We start from the raw sequence: 8,815 nt of genomic DNA, 5'->3' as shown, positions 1-8,815 counted from the left end.
GTGACTTGATGAATGATCTTAAAGGGTTGACTTAGCGTGGTGACTTGATGAACAGACCTAAAGAGTTTACTTGGTTAGAGTACTTGGTGGGGTGACTTAATGAACAGACTTAAAGAGTCCACTTGGTGAGAGTACTTGGCGGGGTGAACTAATGAACAAACTTAAAGAGTCGACTTGGTTGGAGTACTTGGTTGGCTGACCTGGTGGGGTGACTCGATGAACAGACATAAAGAGTCGACTTGGTGAGAGTACTTTTTCTGGTGACTTGATGAACGAACTTAAAGAGTTGACTTGGTTGGGTGACTTGATGAAAGGACATAAAGAGTTGACTTGGTGAGAGTACTTTGTGGGGTGACTTGATGAACAGACTTAAAGAGTCTACTTGGTGAGAGTACTTGATGGGTTGACTTGATGAATAGACTTGAAGAATCGACTTGGTTAGAGTACTTGGTGGGGTGACTTCATGAATGGACTCAAAGAGTCAACTTGGTGAGAGTACTTGGTGGCCCGACTTGATGAGCAAACTTAAAGAGTCAACTTGGTGAGAGTACTGGGCAGGGTGAACTAATGAACGAACTTAAAGAGTCGACTTGGTGGGTTGACTTGGTGGGGTGACTTGATGAATAGACTTAAAGAGTGGACTTGGTGAGAGTACTTGTTCTGGTGACTTGATGAATAGACATAAAGAGTTGACTTGGTGAGAGTACTTGGTGGCGCGACTTGATGAGAAAACTTAAAGAGTCAACTTGGTGAGAGTACTTGGTGGGGTGAACTGATGAACGGACTAAAATAGTCAACTTCATGAGAGTACCTCGTGGGCCGACCTGGTGGGGTGACTTGATGAACGAACTTAAAGAATCAACTTGGTGAGAGTACTTGTTCTGGTGACTTGATGAACAGACATAAAGAGTCAACTTGGTGAGAGTACTTGGTGGGGTGACTTGATGAATGCACTTAAAGCCTCGACTTGGCAATGTACTCGAGTCGACTTTGTGAGGCGACTTGACAAGCAGGCTCAAAGAGTCAAAATGGTGAGGTGACTCATTGAGCTAGCTCCTTGAGGCGACTTGGTGGGCCTACTTGATTAGTCAAGTTGGTGAGCTGACCTGACGAGCTGACATGGTGAGAAGGCTTAAAGAGGCAACTTGGGAAGCCAACTTATCGAGGTGAGATGGTGAGTCGACTTGGTGAGCTAACTTGGTGAGCAATTTTAAAGAGTCAACTTGATGAGGTGACTTTGCGAGTTAGCTCACTGATGCGACTTGGGCGGGCCGACCTAGAGAGCAAACTTAAAGAGCCGACTTGGGCGAGCTGACCTAGTGAGTGAACTTAAAGAGTTGACTTGACAACATACTTGAAAAACCAACTTGGTGAGATGACATGGTGAGTGGGCTTAGAGAAGCAACTCAGTGGGGCAACTTGGCGAGCACACTTGCTGGGGAAAGGTGGTAAAATGACTAGGTGAGTCGACTTGGTGAGCTGACTTAGGGAGCTAACTTGGTGAGCGAACTTAAGGAGTCAACTTGGTGAGGTAACCTAAATAGTCAACTCGGTGAGCTGACTTGGGGAGCCTACATGGTGAGCGGTCTTAAAGAATAGGCGACTTGGTGGGGCAACCTAGTGAGGCGAGATGGTAAGTCATCTTGGTGAGCCAGCTTGACGAGCTGTGAGTGGACTTAAAGAGTCAATTCTCTGAGGCAACTTGGTGGGGTGATTTGGCAAAGACCACATGGTCAGATGACTTGGTGAGATGACTTGGCTAGCAAAATTAGAAAGCAAACTTATAGAATTGACTTGCTGTGCCTAGCCAGGATCGCATGCTTGGGTCGACCCAACTTGGGTCAGTCGACTGGGTCAACCCATCTCCGTCGCCCCAGCCTTGGGTGACCCGATTGGGTTGACGAGGGAAAAAAAAAATCATGGGAGGCCCTGTATCGCAAAAAGCACTAAATTTTGGGCATTACCAAAAAAAAAACAAGATACTCACTTTTGGATCACACACAGGTTTCAGTTCACATATTGTCGAGCCGACTCGAGGTGTTATGCCTAGCTAGCTAGATTTGAAGTAGGGTAGCCGAAATGATCCGATTTGAGAATATTCTTTATAAGAAGAGATCATGATAGGCCCCGTGAGGCGAAAAAGAATGAAATTTTGGGTGTTCAAAAAATAAATGTTACCTAGTTTTGGATCGCACACAGGGCTCGGGTCACGTAGCATCGAAGTGCCCTAGGTGACATGATTCGAGTGAAAAGTCAACGGTGGCATGAATTATGCAAAAACATTGGAGGCCATTAAGGCTTGAGGCACTTCGAGTCAAGGTTATCAAGGCGGGTCGGGTTGAAAACTTTGGGCGTTAACCAAAAAGAAATAGTTAACTACTTTTGGATCACGTACACAACTCTGGGCACTTAGAATCAAGTCGAGCACGGTGACATGAGTCATGCAAAAAATTTGGAGATGAATCGAGTCAGGGTATCCGACTCTATTCGAGTTCAAAACTTTGGGACTTGACAAAAAAAAGAAAAAGAAAAAGTTACCTAGTTTTGGATCACGTAAGTGACTCGGGCCACTTAGAATCAAGGCGAGTACGGTTACATGAGTCGAGCAAAAAAAAATGGAGGTGGTTAAGGCTTGAGGAAATTCAAATTGCGCTAGCTGAGTCAATTCAAAAACTTTGGCCGTTAGCCAAAAAAAGAGTTAATCACTTTTGGATCACGTACATGACTTGGGGTGCATAGAATCAAGTCAAGCATGGTGACATGAGTGGTTCAAAAAAATTGTAGGCGATTAAGGCTCAACACGATTGGGAGATTTTTTCGCCCTTCCAAAAATCAAAACCCCACCAGCTCAAAATTTGGGACTTTGAAGATTTTTTCCCCCCTCATGGAAATTTTACAAAACCGCACTTGTCCAAAATTTGGCACTCGGGAGATTTTTTTGCCCTGGCAAAAATTTCTACAAATCCCCTCCCTCTCACCCGAAATTTAGCACTTGGGAGATTTTTTCGCCTTGGCAGAAATTACAACCCCACCTACCAGGTATTTAGCACCTGGGAGATTTTTACGCCCTCGTGAAAATTGTAAACCCCACCCGCCGAGAATTTGGCACTTGTGAGATTTTTTTGCCCTCGCAGAAATTGCAAACCGCACCCACCCAAAATTTGGCACTTGGGAGATTTTTTTGCCCTCGCGAAAGTTTTTACAAAACCCCACCCACTTGAAATGTGGCACTTGGGAGATTTTTCCACCCCGGCAGAAATTACAAACCCCACCCACCGAGAATTTGGCACCTGGGAGATTTTTCACCCTCGTGAAAATTGCAAACCCCACCCGCTCAGAATTTGGCACCTGGAAGATTTCCTCGTCCTCGCGCAAATTACAAACCCCACCTGCCGAGAATTTGGCACTTGGGAGATTTTTTTGCCCTCACGGAAATTTCTACAAAACCCCACCTGCCAGGAATTTGGCACTTGGGAGATTTCTTTGCCCTTGTGGGAATTTTCACAAAACCCCACCCGCTCGAAATTTGGCACTTGGGAGATTTCTTTGCCCTGGCAGAAATTACAAACCCTCACTGAGAATTTGGCACCTGGGAGAGTTTTCTTCCCTTGCAAAAATTGCAAACCCCACCTGCCTGAAATTTGGCTCTTGGAAGATTTTCCCGCACTCGCACAAATTATAAACCCCACCTGCCAGGAATTTGGCACCTGAGAGATTGTTACAACCTTGCAAAACAAATTGGCAAACCCCACCCACCCGAAATTTGGCACTTTAAGATTTTCTTTCCCTCTCACAAATCACAAACCCCATCCACCTTAGAGCCAACAAAAGGTTTTACAAATCGAGGTGACAGAGGGCTGAATCTCAGTGGATCGTGGCAGCAAGGCCACTCTGCCACTCACAATACCCTGTTTCTTATTCAAGTCATCTCTAAAAGATTCTTCTCACCGATTGCTTGAAATTAATATCCAAGGTTGCTCCAATGAGCTAATGTGCCAATTGGAGATGGCCAATGACACAGACCCCTGGGAGTGCAAGAGCACCATTATTGCGGGTCGCGATGCAGCCGAAGAGAGATATGCATCGCATCTAGCGTGGATTCTGACTTAGAGGCATTCAGTCATAATCTGACACACGGTAGCTTCGTGCCACTGGTTTTTCAACCAAGCGCGATGAACAAATGTGTGAATCAATGGTTCCTCTCATACTAAGTTGAATTACTATCATGGTGCGGATAATCAGTAGGTTAAAACTAACCTGTCTCACGATGGTCTAAACACAACTCACGTTCCCTATTGGTGGGTGAACAATCCAACACTTGGTGAATTCTAGTTCATAATGATAGGAAGAGTTGACATCAAAGGATCAAAAAGCAACCTCGCTATGAATGCTTGGCTACCACAAGCCAGTTATCCCTATGGTAACTTTTCTGACACCTGTAGCTTCAAATTTTGAAAGTTTAAAGGATCGATAAGCGACGCATTCACGGTTTGTATTTGTACTGAAAATAAAATCAAATGAGCTTTTACCCTTTTGTTCCACATGAGATTTCTGTTCTCATTGAGCTCATCTTAGGACAGCTGCGTTATCTTTTAACAAATGTTCCACCCCAGCCAAACTCCCCATGTGACAATGTCTTCCGCCCAGATCGGCGTGCCTAGACACACCTTAAGGCCAAAAATAGGGGCATTGCCCCTTCTCCACCTCACAGAATAAGTAAAATAATGTTAACAGTAGTGGTATTTCACTTGCGCCTAAAATCTCCCACTTATTCTACACTTCTCAAGTCATTTCACAAAGTCGAACTAGAGTCAAGCTCAACAGGGTCTTCTTTCCCCGCTGATTCTACCAAGCCCATTCCCTTGGTTGTGGTTTTGCTAGATAGTAGATAGGGACAGTGGGAATCTCGTTAATCCATTCATGCATGTCACTAATTAGATGACGAGGCATTTGGTTACCTTAAGAGAGTCATAGTTACTCCCACCGTTTACCCGCGTTTGGTTGAATTCCTTCACTTTGACATTTAGAGCACTGGGCAGAAATCACATTGCGTCAGCATCTGCAAGGACCATCGCACTTCTTTGTTTTAAATAAACAGTTAGATTCCCCTTGTCTGTACCAGCTTTGAGTCAACTATTTTCCGCCTAGGGAAAGCCCTTTAAAGGGTGCATCCTGCGTCCGTCGCCCGATCGGCACGCAATAGCCCGCCCTCACCATGAGAGTAGCTCGAGCAGGTTGCTAATAGCCCACGAGTTTGGGGCACAGACCCCTAGGCCCAGCCCTCAGAGCCAATCCTTTTCTCGAAGTTACAAATCCATTTTGCCAACTTCCCTTACCTACATTATTCTATTGACCAGAGGTTGTTCACCTTGGAGACTTGATGTAGTTATGAGTACAATTGGGCATGAACGGTACTCGGTCCTCTAGATTTTCAAGGGCCACTGAAGGCACACCAAACACCAAGGGACATGTGGTGCTCTTCTGGCTGCTGGACCCTATCTCCAATTGAACTGATTTCAGGGTGGGTAGGCTGTTAAAAAGAAATGATAACTTTTCCTGGGGCCCTCACTGACATCTCCAGATTTCCTAATATTGTCGTCCGCCACCATGTCCCGATTTGAGAATATTAACCTGATTCCCTTTCGATGATCGCACAAAGTGTGCCCTTGAAATAGGGTTTCCCCATCTCTTAGGATCGACTAACCCATGTCCAAGTGTTGTTCACATGGAACCTTTCCCCACATCAGTCTTCAAAGTTCTCATTTGAACATTTTCTACTACCACCAAGATCTGCACTGGGGGCTAGTCCACCTAGGCTCACGCCCAAGGTTTTGCAACAACCCCCACGTCCTCCTACTCATCAGAGCCTGGCACTTGCCCCGACGACTGAGTATAGGTTGCGCGCTTTAGCGCCATCCATTTTTGAGGCTAGTTGATTCGGAAGGTGAGTTGTTACACACTCCTTAGTAGATTTTGACATCCATGACCACTGTCCTGCTATCTTAATCAACCAACACCCTTTGTGGGATCTGGGTTAGTGCGCAATTTGGCACTGTAACTTGACTTTCGGTTCTTCCCAAATCGCTAGTTTTGCTTACCAAAAATGGCCCACTTAGAGCTCGCAATTCTGTGGCACAACTCAACAGAGCAACCGCACCGACTTACCTATTTAAAGTTTGAGAATCGGTCGAGGGAATTAGGCCCTCGATGCCTCTAATCATTTGCTTTACCTGATAAAACTCGCACATGAGCTCTAGCTATCCTGAGGGAAACTTCAAAGGAAACCAGCTACTAGACGATTCGATTAGTCTTTTTCCCCTATACCCAAGTCAGATGAACGATTTGCACGTCAGTATCGCTGTGGGCCTCCGCTAGAGTTTCCTTTGGCTTTGCCCTGCTCAGGCATAGTTCACCATCTTTCGGTTCCCAACAGGTGTGCTCGCACTCAAACACTTCACAGAAGATCAGGGTCGGTTGGTGGTGCACCCCCTAAGAGGGGATCTTGCCAGTCACCTTCCTTGCACCTTGCAAGTTTTCCCAACCCACCAACTCGCACAAATGTTAGACTCCTTGGTCTGTGTTTCAAGACCGGTCAGATGGAAGGTCCGCTGGCCAGTGCCATGAGTGCATAGGTTCCTGAGAGCCCTCTGTAAAGGCATGCACTTCACTCCTCGACTGCCGCAATAGAAGAATTAATGTGACCCAAAGGTCGTGCTTGTGCTGCCATGATAGCCCGTGCTGGCACGTCCCCCGAACTGAGCGACATACCAGCTCACACCGTTCTGCATCCTACCAAGGCACATCAATAGCCTCCATCCGTTTCCCTCCTAGAAATTTCAAGCACTCTTTAACTCTCTTTTCAAATTCCTTTTAATCTTTCCCTTGCAATACTTGTTCACTATTAGTCTCTCACCCGTATTTAGCCTTGGACAGAATTTACCACTTGATTAAGGCTGCATTCCCAAACAACCCAACTCGTCGATAGCGCCTCATGGTGCAATAGGGTCTAGGCCCGATGGGGTTCTCACCCTCTTCGATGCCCCCTTCCAGGGGACTTTGGCCTATTCCATCACTGAGGATGCTTCTACAGACTACAATTTGACAGGCATGGCCGTCGATTTTCATGCTGGCCTCTTCCCGGTTCGCTTGCCGTTACTAGGGGAATCTTGGTAAGTTTCTTTTCCTCCACTTATTGATATGCTTAAACTCACTGGGTATTCATGCCTGACTTGGTGACGCGGTAGAGAGATGCAGCATGCCCGTACTGCAGTGGGCCGTTGAGCCCAGAATAAAGTTACTCATGAGGAATCATTCGATCAACGCAAAACAATGCCGACCTTTGTGAGCCAACACTTGTCACGATGGATCGATGGACCTCATGCTCATTTCAGCCAACCACCCCACTTGCGGGCATGGACGAGCATCTCCACTCCTTGTTGGGGAGGGAAATTTTGTAGTGCAACGCCCAAGCAGACGTGCCCTTGGACAAGGCCTCAGGTGCAACTTGCGTTCAAAGACTTGATGATTCACTGGATTTTGCGATTCACACAAAGTATCGCATTTCACTACATTCTTCATCATGGCAAGAGCCGAGATATATGTTGCCAAGAGTCATGATTTTGTTATGTTTTTGTCTTTCAGTGACCCAAGCATGCAAGGTGCTGGATTGTGCTTCCTTCTTCGGATTTCTAAGGTGCGTGGTGCCCCATCACCTCGTAAAGGTGGGAGGCAATGCATGGGAGAGCCATGTCATCAGACGGGGCCCCTGCCCCACAAATAATGCGAGTGCACCCATCCTAAGCACATAAAACTCCAAGCGATGAGAATGTTAGTCCCGCGTTATAATGAGTTGCGAGTTAACACACCTAGGCAAGGCAACGGGGGGTTGCGGCACTCCCAACTTGCTACCGTTGAAATGACAGATCCCTAGCACAGGGCTGCGCACGCGATCAAACCATGAAATCTCAATGGTGCACGAGGCCCGAACCCCCTTTGAACTACAACCGAGCAGAGACCTCTCACTCTAATGTAGATGTCATTCGAAGGCACCAATTCTAATCCAAATTGCATATGAGTCTCTTCTTTGCCCCGCGAGGAATCCACGCTTTCGATCACGATATTCGATGTGACCCTCGACCTTGACGGTTCTGGACCCATAACTTGGCCATCGTCCAAAAAATCACTACAGGGCCAAGTGTCTGCATGTCACCAAGATTTTAGGGGTAGGGAGGAGGCCAGCTCCATCCCCTACACAATTTAGGGTCTTGAACAAACAATAATCCTATCGTAGGTTCACCTACGCTAACCTTGTTATGACTTCTCCTTCCTCTAAATGATAAGGTTCAATGAACTTCTCGCGATGTCACCGACAGGAACCACCATCATCGCCGCGATCCAAACACTTCACCAAATCATTCAATTGGTAGGAGTGACAGGCGGTGTGTACAAAGGGCAGGGATGTTGTCAATGCGAGCTGATGACTCACGCTTACTATGAATTCCTCATTGAATATCAATAATAGCAATGGTCTATCCCCATCATGATGCAATTTGGCAAGATTTCCCAAACCTTTCAGGCTAGGGAGAGAAACTCGTTGGTTGCATCAGTGTAATGCGCATGCAACCCAGAACATCTAAGGGCATCACAGAATTATTATTGCCTCAAACTTCCATGGCCTAGGAGGCCATAGTCCCTTTAAGATGTTGGTCGTGAAGGGGAACCTCTGCGTAGCTAGTTATTAGGCTAAGGTCTTGTTCATTAACAAAATTAACTAGACAAATCGCTCCACCAACTAAGAACGGCCATGCACCACCAC

General features: G+C 46.4%; 2 non-coding genes across 2 annotated transcripts; both read right to left on the bottom strand.

Moving 5' to 3' along the window:
• Positions 1-3,836: 3,836 nt before the first annotated feature.
• Positions 3,837-7,238, bottom strand: LOC149574700 (25S ribosomal RNA). The gene has a single exon (XR_016361052.1). It is a non-coding gene; the product is annotated as a 25S ribosomal RNA (ribosomal RNA).
• Positions 7,239-7,459: 221 nt separating this feature from the next.
• On the bottom strand, positions 7,460-7,613 carry LOC149574699 (5.8S ribosomal RNA). The gene has a single exon (XR_016361336.1). It is a non-coding gene; the product is annotated as a 5.8S ribosomal RNA (ribosomal RNA).
• Positions 7,614-8,815: the final 1,202 nt, after the last annotated feature.

This window comes from Cupressus sempervirens, chromosome 2 (assembly GCF_028749045.1).
Source record: "Cupressus sempervirens isolate cs-2001-9-10 chromosome 2, ASM2874904v1, whole genome shotgun sequence".
Classification (NCBI taxonomy): Eukaryota; Viridiplantae; Streptophyta; class Pinopsida; order Cupressales; family Cupressaceae; genus Cupressus; species Cupressus sempervirens.
Note: the sequence above shows the minus strand (reverse complement) of the source record. Positions and strands in the feature narration are given on the sequence as shown.